Genomic DNA, 14,505 nt, shown 5'->3' with positions numbered 1-14,505 from the left:
CACAGAACACACACAGAGAGAATAAGAAGCTCACACAAGCCTTTTACATGCAGAGGGCCTGATGCACCTGGGCACACACATACCCTGATCTTCCTACGAATGCACTTGTGTTAACAAATATAATACTTGTAAAGTGTCTAGAAGAGTGTTCATAGGAACAAGATATGATTTTTTTCTTTTTAGGTCACTTTCTTAATCAAGCAAACATAAATAAAACAAACAGAAAGCTGGCAAACCTCTGGCCTGGTGAGGAGAGAGGAGAGAGTGTATTGTGTTTCAGCAGCCAGCAGGCCTCCTCTCTCACCATCTTTTCCCCTCTGCCCTCTCAATTCTTTCAAACTGGTTTTTTTGCTCCCCACCCTCACCCCCAAGTTTCAGGTCACCATTACTGTTTATTGGTAGCAAGATTTCTTAGTCCCGGAGTGCTAGGGTTGGAAAGGGCCACAGCTCTGTGGCCGTTGGAAGTCCCTAAGCTACCTCTGCTGCATTTGAACAGGTTTAGGCCAAACAAACATCTCTCTGAAGGCATTGCTCTGGGGACACCGAATGAGACAACGCTGGCCCCTCCAGTCTCACTGAAAACATAAATTCCCGACATGTAAGATAAGGTCACTTTGGCGGTGACTTCCTTCCTCAGGTGATCACTGTTGGTGACTCGGATATAGGACAGTAAGGATGAAGGCAACGGCTTCAGCGCAGTGTGCCCACCTGTGCTGCTCATTGTATTAAAGAGATATTTTGTCATCAACCAGGCAGCCTCATCCTAGGAAAGAGCTGGCTATTTTATTAGAGAGAAGCTTGTGAGGATATTCAAGTTCTTACAACATGCCTTCTTGTTGCTTTGGGATTGTGGGTCCTCTTTATTTTCTCCTTTAAAAATTTAAAATACATCTTCAGATTGTTCAATAATAAGCACATGCAACACGAAAATGCTATCATTTATAGCCTTTTAATTACAAAAGCAACACACCAAATAAAGGGTTGCTAGGAAGCATCGAACACTGTGGATGTTGAATTATTGTTATAATGGAGAGAAGAGATTATAAAAATGGTATTAAGTGTATTTAGGCTTACTTTATCTTTGCTATTGCTAGCAGTTCATTCAGAGAGATGTGAAAGAGAATTCCTATTTTCACATAAGATCCTGGTAAGTAGTGCAAGTGGTGTCAATCGTTAGTTTACATTGAAAAATCAAGTAACCCTCGGTCTCCATCTGCTTCTGCTAGTTACAGACACTGGGGCAGACAGTGTGGTTTTGACCATGTCCCTGGGAGGCAAGCTCCTCTTGACTTTTTTTATGTAGGCATGGTAGCCTATAGGTTAGTGAGCGTGCAGAACTGTAGGGGCAGACTAAAGGTGGAAGTGAGGGTTGGGAGCCACTTTTTAAAGAAGGTATTGGTTACTTTCCTTGATGAGACAGAACACTTGAACACCATTTTCAAGTATGGCCCACAACTCCAGGCAAGGTGTTAGGCAGCAGTGTGAGGCAGATGGTCAAATGGCACCAGCAGTCAGGAGGCAGGGACAGGAAGATAGATGCTGGTGCCCAGCTTCACTTCTCCTTTTTATCCCATTTGGGACCCCACCCCATTGATGGTACATATCATCCATATTCAGAGCAAGCCTCCTCTCTTCAGCTAAATCCTCTGGAATGACTCTCAGGCAGTGGCAGAAGTGGTTTCAATGGTGATTTCAAGTCTGATAACAAAGATGATTAACTCCCACAAAGGCCCCGAGGTCCTGAATTGGACCAGAGCTAGACACAGAAGGCATGTGCAAGTGGGGAAATTGGGATGATTTTTAATGAAAGTTCTGCTCACAAAAGTATAGGAAGGGTTGAAATAAACCAGCAAGGGACGATGGACTGTCTGTGTGTCCATGATGGCAGCGGGTGCCAGCCTAGGCCCAGAGTAACAGGAGCAGGGAATAGTTACAGAAAGCCTGAGGGAGAGAAAGAGGGAGAGAAGTTGAAGAAGGGAGGGAAGAGGGTTCAGTATGCTCCTAGAATCTTCCAGAAACATACAGTATCCCAATACCTATAGATTTCCTCCTGTAATACTACCATCAGCACCTCCCACATACAATATAGCCACTGTACCAAGTCTCTGAAATTCGTTACAGATGGTGTTCTAGATTTCACCTTTTTCACAAGTTTAGAGTGGACACAAAATAAAACAAAACCAAGCAAAGTTTATTGTGCAGTTCAGTAGACACTTAATGCAATTTTTAATTAGAGCAGGTATTCCAACTGCCCAGTTTAAACAACAAAACCAAAACCAAAATAAACAAACAAACAAAAACCGACCGTTCTAGAAAATGTCTCACCAACCACTGAAGTACAGCTCTAGTGATTCATATTATAATTTTAAAATGTTTTTAAACTACACATACTTTATATACCATTCCTTTATAAAATAATTCGATTGTCTGGAAGGAATAATGGAAATATGGCCTTTTTCAGTGTATCTGCAGCCTCTGTAGAACTCCAAACCAAGAGAAGAGGGTGAACAGGATCTCAGTCACCGGCAATGTGTGAACTTTAAGATGAGAAATGGACTTGTGCGTTTTACCTTTTCCTATCGACGCAGAGCTTACCGAGGCATTAAGGCACAGATCTCTGGGACACATGACTTTCACTTAGATTTGTTTCGTTTTCATTTGTTTCTTCTCTATTTTTTTTTTCTCTCTCTCCAAAGCAGCTTCCTCCAGCCTGCACTGCACCTCAGGATCTCTCCTGTTCATGAGCCACTCCTCGCCTCCTTTCTTCTCCAGCCGAGACTGCATCCTCCTCAGTCTGCACACGCGTCAACTCCAGAAAGCTCTCTCCCACTTTTGCCCGGCTCTTAGCTGCTTTTGTTTACCTGCTCTGTGGAGTCCGGACCATTTTGCTTTGTCAATAGGATAAATCACCATGTTCACCAAAGTAGCAAAGCTTCCGTATCTTTGGGTAAGTGTTCCCGAGCAAGGCACAGTAAGCATAAGCAGCAATGCCCTCTTAGTGTCAGGGAGCTTTAAAGGCCTAACTTCCTCTTGCATTATCTTTGAATCTTTAATGGATTCACTCTTGTCAGCACAGTGTGTAAGAGAGAGGCCCGTCTTCACAGCCATCATTCCCTCTGTGACTTCTCTCACTTCTGACAGGATGGCTAAAGAGCCTGGCCGTTCATACTTGGCTCCTGACCTAGGTTCATCACTACAAAACTCGCTCAGACCCTGCATCTCTTCCTGTGGTTGCACCAAAGCTTCTCGGGTGTCAATAGAGAACACATGTTCACTTCGTCATCATCCATGGTTACTCTAATCCCAATGATGCAGCTCATGACATAGGCAAGTAGACCAGTTGCCATCAAAATTTCTAGATAATAGCTCCTCCAACTGTTCTAGAGCTGCGTAGGAATAGCAGCTATTGCTAGAAGTATACAGTTCGACTTCACAGCTCTCAAATTGTTTGTCATCACATGGCTCACTCTCAGTAACTCCTCCTGAAAATCTCCATCTTCAAAATTTACTTCTTGGCTTTTATCCTGCCTTTCCAACCTGACAGTGTTCTCATCCTCAGTAATTATCACTTGCTGAGGAGAGTCCGCAACAGTATCTCTCATGCCATCCTCAAACTCAGCAAAGTCATTATTAGCACCCTCTACTGTGTCTTCCTCGTACTCAAAACCATCAAGCTTGGCTTCAAGAGACACTCCCAAACACCAAAAGGGACAGCACAGATAGCACAAAAGGTTTTCATTGCCCTTTAAAAATAAGCTGCACTGAGGGTGCAGCTTGGTCTGGGGCTCCTGAGGGTGTTCCAGGACAGCCAGGGCTATGAAGAGACTCTGCCTCAAAAAAAAAAAAAAAAAAAAAATCACATTAAGATTCATTTTATCCTGTGTGAGAGGCCGCACTCACATTCGCCATTACAAGATGGCGCTGACATCCTGTGTCCCAAACTGGTAAACAAGTAATCTGCGCATGTGCGAAGGAACTTTCCACTTGTTGTGCTCTGCCTCTCCCGTGGTGTCATATCGCCTGATGAATAACAGCCAATCAGGGACTGACACATCCTAAGCGGAGAACAGTTTCCTATATAAGGGATGGGTTTCTGCTGTTTGGGGTCTCCATTTTACTTGTCGTAAGCTTATGCTCTCCCTCTTAAGACGCATTAAAGCTTTACTGCAGAAGGATCCTGTGTGTGCAGCGTCGTTCTTGCTGGCGAGACGGTAACGCGAGTGACAATCCTGCAACAACCTATGGTTTTTGATGCACACACAATGTCACGTATGTATTATACTATAGCACAAAAAAACTAACTGCTGTGAAAATCATGTGTCTCCCACGTATCTCCACTGGTCAGTTTCTTACTGGCCATATTGTTTTGCCTTTTCTAGAATATTGCCTAATTAGAATCACAAAATACCAACTTCTAAGGCTGTGTGTTAGCTTATTCCCCCCCTTACTGTGACAGAAACAATGTGAGAAAGGAAAGGTTTATTTTGGCTCACGGTTGGAAAGCACAGTCCAACATGGTGGGTTGGGAGTGTGACACGGTTGTCACACACATTGTGTCTACGGTTCAGAAGCAGAGGGAGATGCATGCTGGTGTCCTGCTCGCTTTCTCCGTTTGATTCAACCCCAGATCCCAGCCCATGGATTGGTGCCAGCCATGCTTAGAGAGGGTCTTTTGTTTCAGTGTGCCTAGCCTACAAACTCACACACAGACATGCTCAGAAGATTGTTTCCATAGTGATCCCAGGTTCCATCAAGTTAATAATCACAATTAACCACTGCACCTGGCTTCCCCCCCCCCCCCCCCCGCACAGGAACTTTAGATTCCCTTCATGTATTTTATGGGTTGATAGCTGACTTTTTTTTTTAAAGCACTGAATAATATTTCAGTCTATGGATGTTAATCCATTCACCTGTTCAAGGACATCTCGACTGATTCAGAATTTTTTTTTTTTGACAGCTATGCATAAAGCTGCCATCAACACTTTTATGCAGTTTTCTGTGTGAGCATAAGTTTCAAATCAACTGGATAAATACCCCAGAGTGTGATTCCTAGGTTATAGCAAAATATGTTTAGACTTGTCAGAGACTGACAAACTGTGTTTTACAAAGCGATCGAACAAGTTTGCATCCCCACAAGCAATGAATGAGGCTTCCTATTGCCCCACAACTTCCCTTTTAATTCCAACCACTTAGCTCACAAAGCAAAGAAAGGCTCCCAGCCTATTTCTGTTACTACAGACGGCTGCGACGCAGGTCCTCAGGATCCACTATATCCAGGGCTCGAGAGACACCAGTTCACAATAAACACCGGGGGCTGCAATGTTTTCACGGTGAAGGAAGAGCATGTATAGAGCACCCAAGACACTTCAGTTCTCATGCACAGATAGCGGCTCTTCAGTATAGCAAAGGATCTTCGTTAAAGCAACACTTAAGCTGAACATGAATCCCAAGACTTCTTGGGGACACAATGACAACAGATTAACCAACCTTTTGGATACGTATACGTGACGTAGCCTCATCATTTGCTAACATTTAAGTGCTGAGCTTCCACTTGCTGGGCTAGAAGCTAGCATCCTGGGGCTTTGTGTATGACGGTGGAGGCCTTCCAACCCACAAATCATCACTGTCTGTGCAATACACACACTAATGAAGGTACACATATTGCCTTTGCAACTGAGGACACAAATCTGGCTAGCAAAAGGGGAAAATATTGAGTGACAATTTCAACAGCAGACTTGAACCGGAGGAACTGGGCCAGTCAACCTGAGGGGCCATAATTACTTTTTTCAGGCTTATGCTAGATTACTGCAAACAAGCTTTATGTAGATGAGTTTGACAGAGGGGATGATCTCACTTGTGCTTCTGAGGCTACTGTGGAGGAAAAGATGGTGGGAGGCAGAGGGAAAGGCCCAGAAGTTGAGCAGCCCTAGGCAGAGAGAGGCCTAGACATTGTCGTAACTGAGGTAGCTGTGCCCCACACTTGCCAGTCTCCAAAGCTTCCCTGTCATTTGGAGAGAAGACAGAAAACATTTTCAGAACACAGTGGAGTGCAAGCGATTGATGGGTCAACACGGCTGACTGGGCTGGTGATTTTGTAATTACGAAGCAGATTTTTTTTTTAGGCAGAATGGTTACCCCAACTGTGTAATTAAGAGGCTCATTAAGGAATGTTGCATCACCCCAGGGCTAGTGCTACCACATGGCTGCAATAGATAGACACAGTAAGGTTTCACTGTAAAGCCATTGCTAATTAATTGAAACAAATATTTGCAATAACAATTCCTATAGATGATATATTTGTAACAGTTGAATGCTGAGAGAGTCTTAATGGAGGGGCATGATCGGTGGTGAGGGCGAGAAGAAAACTGGTGTTGGGCCTCTGGTTAGAAGGAAACCAACAGGCCAGCTGAATTGAGATGGCCACGATTCTGTTTTAGGTTCATCAAACTCTGTAGCACTGCTTAGGACATTGCTTTGCCCAGCATATCTCCCCTCAGATGGGCATGTATAAATTAGAAATGTGCTGGAAACTAGCGAGGAAGGGTGGTTTGAGCGGAAAAATAGCAGCAAAGAGGAAGGAAGGTGGAGGGGGGGAAAGGTGGGAGGGATGGAAGGATGGATGGAGGGAGGGGAGAGAGAGAGAGAGAAAGGACTTAATACAGACTAAAGCATGTACATTGTATTAATAAAGATTTTCAAAATTGTGAGTGGTGTTCATGCTTTGTTCAAGAATGGAAGTTAGTCACTCCTAGCTCTTGTGAGTACAAAGAAAAAACAGACTTCGATACAGAATGAGGGATTTTAAGCAAAAATGACGATGCTTTAACATTCGAAAATGGAAGGGTTCGAGAATGGGAGGAAATTGCACAGATATTTGATGTTGCTTTCCAGCATTTTCATGTGGCAGAGAAGCTGCAACATCCAGTGTAAGAGTCCTCCAGCCCCACACAGTTTTCCACTGGTAAGTTTGCCAAGTGACTTTGAAAACTTCTGATTGAGGGCAACGTTTCAGCACTGGGCTTAAAGACAGTTTCTTGAGGAAGCAGGGTCTTCAGAGACTCTCGGATCTGAATGTGGGTTGGTTTATTTCAGTGGTTCTTGACCCTCTTAATGCTGGTCCCTTTGCTACAGCTTCATGTGGTGGTGACCCCCAGCCATAAAGTTATTTTCCTTGCCAATTTATAACTGTTATTTTGCTATTGTTATGAATCTGTTGTTTTCTGATGGTCTTAATTGACCCCTATGAAAGGGTCATTCAACCACCAAAGGGTCATGACCCACAGGCAGAGAACTGCTGTCTTATTGCTGGTTAACAAATTCAATCTGCATTCCCTCAGCTAAACACAGTGTCACAGCATAGATAAAAAATGACCAAAACTTGATGAGATGACCATCCCTGTACCCTGCCCGGGCTTCACAAGGCCTCGCAGTGTGCTGGTGGAGTCCCAGAGGAAGGGGACACATCTGTCACTCTCAGGGCCTAATTATGAGTCAGCTCATCTCAGAAGGCATTTCCCTCTGCAGCTGGAAGCAAAGCAGGAAGGCTTGTCACTGGCAAGAGACAGAGGTGAGCACTATACTCAATGCTCTGAAAGCCATATTCTTCCAGCTGCACTATGAAAAAACCAAAGCACCCACCCAGTAGCTTCCTGGTTGGTCTAACTTACTCAGTGTTCTGTAGTAAAGCCAGCTTTACATTAAAGCAAAGATGTATGCATTATAATACAGAATGGCAAATTCACATAAATAAGAAATCAAGAGCCATGGAGGAAGTGTCTCCCTTGACTTATGTTCTGGCAGAAGCTGCAGAATCTCACAGTTGTGACTATTCTTCATCTAAAGAGAACTTTAGGCAAGACTGTACAGCCTGTCCTCACACACACCAGTTTCCACTGAAGACATATGTGCCATTTTCAACTTACAACGTAGCTAATGAGACTAGGGAAATGAGTTTTTAACAGAAGTCTGTCTTAGGGGCTGGGAGAGAGCTCAGTGAGTGCAAGCACTTACTTTGGAAGCATGGACATGGATTTCAAATCCCCACCTCCCATATCAAACGCAGGACATGGTTGCATGTCCCTGGATCCCCAGCCCAGAATGCAGAGATAGGTAGATTCTGGGAGCTCACTGGACAACCAGTCTAGCAGAAGTAGCAAATTTCCGGTTCAGTGAGAGACTCCCGTCTCAAGGCAATACAGCAGAGAGCAATAAAGGGAGACACCCAATGTCCTCCTCTGGCTCCCATGTGCATATGCGTGGGCATGTACCCTAACACTCACATATGTGCAAAACACACACACACACACACACACACACACACACACACACACACACAATGAAATCCACCGTGTGTGTGTGTGTGTTGCATGTACAAACATGCATGTGTTTTTGTGTATGCACACGGAGCCCAAAGGTTAACTTGAGTGTCATTCTTTTTCCTAATTAGTGATTGGTGGGGGAGGGCCTAGAACATTGTGGGTGGTACTGTCGCTGGGCTGGTGGTCCTGGGTTCTATAAGGAATCAGGCTGAGCAAGCATGGAAGGTAAAGCAGTATGCAGCACCCCTCCATGGCCTCTGCATCAGCCTCTGCTTCCAGGATCCTGCTCTGTTTGAGTTCCTGTCCTGACTTCCTTCAGTGATGGACAGTGATCTAGAAGTATAAATCAAATAAACCCTTTCCTCTCCAATTTGCTTTTGGTCATGGTGTTCTGTTGCAGCAATAAGAGCCCCAAGACAGCCCCCAAGGGTTTGTGTGCTGCAGGCTTGGTCCTTTAGGCAGCAATATTGAGGTGGTAGGACCTTTAATAGGGTAGGGCCTGGTAGAAGGCCCTTAGGTCACTGGAGCTAAGTACTTGGAATGGGCTGAGCTAAGTCTTATAGGATCCTTGAGTTACTTCTCAAGGGAGGATTGAGAAGGAGGAGGAGGAGGAAGAAGAGGAGCAGGAGGAAGAAGAGGAGGAGAAAGAGGAGGAGGAGGAGGAGAAGGAGAAGAAGCATGGCTGTTTCCTAGTTTCTTTGGCTTCCTGGTACCAGCTACTATGAGGTAACTTAGCTCAGGCTGTCACCAAAGCCAGTGTAACGCTTTATAGACTTTCAGCCTCCAAAAATGTAAGCTGTGTAAACCCCATTATTTTTGTACAAAATATTTTTTTTCAAGTACAACATATAGCCTCAGGTATTTTGTTATAGTAACAGAAAATGCACTAAAACAACCTACTTTGGTGGAAGGCCAAGAATAATGAAAAACACATGTAAAGAACCCTGAGAACTTACTCTTGCAGCATTCCAACAAGATCTTAAGAGTCCTGTAAATTGTCAAGTTCATCTCATACAATGGGAAACGGAACTGAAAATGGAAGTTCAGTTCCAAACGGAAATAGGTGACTTGGTGACCAAACCAAGATTAGCCCATTTGGCTGTCAGCCACTCCATACTAGTTCCTTTAATGACCTTGTGTCTTTCTTAGGGAAGATAATGAATTGTGTGCACTGGCCTGAGAGTTCCCAAAAAGATCTCAAGGAGAGATAATATCCCTATGATTTGGTCATACATGTCAGGATTTTGAAACTCCCCTCTAAGGCGGGTGTGGTGGCACACACCTTTAATTCCAACACTTGGAAGACAGGGGCTGGTAGATCTTTGTGGATTTGAGGCCAGCCTGGTCTACAAAATGAGTCCAGGACAGCCAGGCTCTTGTTACACAGAGAAACCTTATCTTGAAAAACAAAAACAAAGACAAAGACAAAGACAAAAACTGTGGACCAGTAATTCCAAGGCAATTCTCTTAGAAATGCCAACAGCATTATGTTAAGTAGGAAAGAAGGGTGTGTGTGTGTGTGTGTGTGTGTGTGTGTGTGTGTGTGTGTGTGTACATAATTTCAAAATATTTAATATATATATATATGTCTACTATAGAAATTGGAAAAATACACAGTGACTGTCACTAAGTGGTGGGGTTATACTAGTTTCCTACTTTAAGAATTTCACTTTTTTTATTTGTGAACACTACTTTTATAAATGAAAATTTATTTTTTAAATGTTGCAGCGTGCTAGGGATATATTCCAGGTACTTATCCATTTTAAGCCAACTCTCCACTATTTAGCTATATCCTCAGCCTTTGTTTCGTGTGTGTGTGTGTGTGTGTGTGTGTGTGTGTGTGAGAGAGAGAGAGAGAGAGAGAGAGAGAGAGAGAGAGAGAGAGAGAGAGAGAGAGAGGGAAAGAGAGAGAGAGGGAGGGAGGGAGGGAGGGGGAGTTTCTCCTATATAGCTTAGGTTGGCCATGAATCTGAGAGCCTTCTGTCTTCATTCTTGAATACTGGAATTCCGAGTAGGTACCACCATACCTGGCTAAAAACGTCATTGTTTATAAACACCAACACTTCATTTATCTAATGATTTGACAGCTTCTACATGTGAGATCCATAGCCTCCCCCTCCTGTTATGGACATACACACTTTGCTGTTCCCTTCGATGACTGGGTGCTTTAGGCAGCGTGGACGCTTACGTATCTGCTTCATTTTCTGTGTACGTTTCCCTCACAGGGATCCCAAGTGGAGACAGGAATGCCCAAGAAAAGAGCAATGAGCCGAAAAGAGGTGGCCTAACCGAGGAGATCTGGGAAGATTCTGGTTACCAATCTTCCCAAATGACCAGCAACAGATCACCCTGCACAGCAGTTAGCTCCAGTCAGAGCATGTAGCGTCACAGGCAGCTGGTAGAAAGAGTGGTGGCCTTAGCTCATTCATAAGAAGGCATCTTCTGGGCTTACGGCCTGTGGAAGCTCCTTGGCATCTTGGCCATATCTACAGTGGAAAAAAAAAATTGGCGTGCACATGCATCAACTGTGCAGGACATTGCCCTCACAAGAGCCTTCAAAAGTCAAGGCAAAGGCTGCTCAACTCTCAAGCAACCTCACTCCTAACCACAGGTGTGCAATTCCAGACTCATCTCTTCCCTGGTGTGACCTTACATCGAAACCAATGGCCTTCACATTTTGAAAGCAATTGCTGATAGAATTGGGTTTTTAAAAACAGTGGCAGAAAGAATGTAACTTAGAACTGAACAGTGGCTTCTAGGGTGTTGAGGAGAGCCTGTTGCCTAACTGAAGTGGCTCTCTAGACCTCTGGCAGATGTGGGATTGGTGATGTGCTGGTCCCATTGAGAACATGCTTTGCAGGCAGGACACGTAGCCCTGTGTTATACATCTCCCAGCTTGCCACATCCTGTTCTGGTACAGCCCATCAGCCCAAACCATGATGGAGGTGAATACAACCTGGGGTGACAGGTAGCACTTTGTAATGCATCGTAGTGTTTAAATCTACACCAGCAGAGTTGCACACATCAGCTTGGACACTGGATGCTTGGTATTCAGAGAATGTGATCTCATGTGCAGGAACTCCTAGCTGAGGGCAAAATTGCATCAGAGAGACAGCTGTGGTGTCACACTCCATCTGAGAGTCAAAGTTCATCCACTGCATTGGATTAAGTCCTTTGCAAAAAAAATTCTATCACCATCCTGTACTTGAAAGGATCTGACAAATGAAAATATTCCAAATTTTTTAATGAGGATGTCCCTCTGTTTTAGTTTAGGTGACAAAATGAAGAAGAAATATGTTGTAAGCAGACACCAAGAGCTGAGCGAGCATAAGGAACATTGCTGCAGTCAGCTTAGTTTCTCAGGCTCTGCCCCTTCATTTGCTGATTGTGTCTCTGAAGTTTCTCTCCCTTCCCAACTGTGGCCACTCATCTCTAGAACAAGTCAATTTTCCCACCCTGTGTCTTAGTAAGGGTTTTATTGAGAGACACCATGGCCATGGCAGCTCTTATGAAAGGAAACATTTAATAGGGCTGGCTTACAGTTCAGATGTTTAGTCCATTATCCTCATGGCGGGAAGCATGGCGAGGTGTAGAAAGCCATGGTGCTGGAGAAGGAGCTGAGGGTTCTACATCTTGGTCCACAGGCAGTAGAAACAGAACTGTGAGCCACTAGACCTGGTTTGAGCCTCTGAAACCTCAAAGCCCACCCCTTACTGATGCACTTCCTCCAACAAAGCCACGCCTACTCCAATAAGGCCACACCTACTGCAACAAGGCCACAAATCCTAATAGTGCTGCTCCCTATGGACTTATGGGGGCCATTTTTATTCAAACCATACTCCAACATAGTAAGATGAGTCATATCCTTAAGATATTTTAAAACAATTAGAGTTGGGGAGATGGTTCAGTCAGTAAGTCATGTGCTTATCACATAAATTTCACCCCTAGAACCTATGTAAAAATCTGGGCATGGTGGTATGTGCCAATAGCCCCAGACATGGGGAGCCAGAGACAGGAGGGGTTCTATGGCTTGCTGGCCAGCCATTCCAGTCAAATCAGTGAGTTTCAGGTTCAGTGAAGGACCAGGTCTTTAAAAAATAATGTGGAGATTGGCAGGGGAAGGTATTAGACAGTGACCTCTGGCCTCTCCATGCATGCGTGCCCACATACACCTACACCCATGTACACACACACACACACACACACACACACACACACACACACACACACACACACACACACACCCCAAGCTGATGAGAAAGTATAAGACTGGATTAATATCTGATGCTTCAACTCAACTCAGAATAATGCCAAGTGACCTGTGTGGGGTTTAAACTTAGGATCTTATTATCATCACTCCTCTAATTAACAGATCTATAGACTGAGACCACCAGAGGGCTGTGGGGATGAATGAATGACCCAAGGCCTAAAGCAGCCTTTTAGTATAAAGGTTTGACACCAGAATTTGGCCCTCCCCTCCTCCGATTGTTCCCCACCAAGATAGGGAGTCATAAGAAATCTCATGTTCTCCAACACTGTCAGTGAGCAACTCCCAGCATCCATCCTCATCCCCCAATGACCAACAAGCTCTGTGCAGGCGGGGGAGGGGGTGAGGGGAGTGGTGGATGAGGGGAGGCTTGAGGAATCAGTTTCAAAGTTGGTTGGGAACTCTGATTGGCCCTTCTTAAGGAAAGGGGGTCACTGAGAGGAAGGCTTTCAGAACCCATAACCACCCTTCTTCTAGCTGCATGCTGATGTTACCATCCCCCTTTTAAGTTTATATTTGGTCGTAATGCAGCACTTGAAAGGTAGGAGCAGGAGGATGGAAAACTCAAGGCCATTTGTGGACTATATGGTGATATCAAGACCAGCTTGAGTTACAGTGAAAACCTTTCTGGAGAAACCAAGGCCTTGAAGTGTAGATCAGTAGAAAAGCATTTGCCTAGCATGTCAAGGGTCCAGGAGATTGGGTGTGATGGAGGGTAGAGCATGCTCTGAGTTCCTCCTAGTTTCATCAGAGAACAAGAAAACTTCTGAGCAGAGAGGTTGAGGACATTTTCCCCAGGAACTCCTACAATTATTGTTATTGGTGACTCTGGGTGTGCATGTGGTCTCAGGGACCTGGCACAGGTGTGGTAAGGACAAGTTTGTGGCACCTGTTCTCTTCGGCCTTTATGTGGATGTAACTCGGGTCACTAGATTAGTGCTACAAGTTCATTTACCCAGCCATCTCGCTGGCCCTGGGAGACCATTACTTTATTAAGTGGCGTCAGAGTCCTCCAATGGGCAAGTGACATATCTGGTGACTAATGAGTAAGCAAGCCCAGCGCCGTGCAACATCAGGTGACCCTTTAACTTTCAGACATCCAGTCTTCCCCGGTGTGACTAAACCCATAGTTTCCTTCTCGGTTAAGACCATTTTGCTAGCAGCAACAAAAGGCCACCTACACTGAAGCAATTGAAAAAGTATAGCTGTGGTTGGCAGCAGCTGAGGTAGAAACCCACTGTGTAACATCAGCTCTACTCTTCCACTTTGTCCCTCTCTCTGTGGTGACACATGGCCGCCCACAGTCATCTTTGCCTTCTCCTCCCTGCCTCTTCACGTGATCTGAACAAACACAGCTATCTCAGCTCATTTTTAATTATCCATGGTTCATGTATGTGGATGAGAGAGAGTACTAGCAGCCTATTTGGTCCAAGTCTAATTAGTGCTGTCCTCCAGTAGCCCATGCTCATCCATTCTCACTGGCTAAGATGGCAGGACCACGTAGAATGGTCTACATTCATTCTGTGATGGCAGAATGCTCTTGGAAGTGGGGCAGATGTGGGCAGATGTGCCACAGAAGGTGTCCCTGTCACTTCTGTTTCTCTCCATTCTAATAACCACCCACCCCTTCCCCTAATAACAAAAACTTCACACAATGCTCAACAGCTGTGAGAGAAGACATGGAGGCCAAACAGTCTTGCTTTCAAACACTGGCTTGGCCACTAGCAGTTCTATGACTTCATCTCTTGACCCAACCAGAGTTTGTTTATAAAAATAGTGGTAATAGCATTTATTGCAGTGACCTTCTGTTTTGGTTTTCAGAGACCAGGTCACACTCTGTAGCCCAGGCTGGCTTTGAATAGTTTAGGCTAGCCACAAATTCACACCATTTAGCTCCTGAGTGCTGCAATTACAGACATG

General features: G+C 44.7%; 1 pseudogene; it reads right to left on the bottom strand.

The window, feature by feature from the left end:
• Window positions 1-2,457: 2,457 nt before the first annotated feature.
• Window positions 2,458-3,320, bottom strand: LOC127194877 (PAT complex subunit CCDC47-like; annotated as a pseudogene).
• Window positions 3,321-14,505: the final 11,185 nt, after the last annotated feature.

Source organism: Acomys russatus, chromosome 10 (assembly GCF_903995435.1).
Source record: "Acomys russatus chromosome 10, mAcoRus1.1, whole genome shotgun sequence".
In the NCBI taxonomy this organism is placed as follows: domain Eukaryota; kingdom Metazoa; phylum Chordata; class Mammalia; order Rodentia; family Muridae; genus Acomys; species Acomys russatus.
This window is presented reverse-complemented; position numbering and strand designations above follow the sequence as displayed.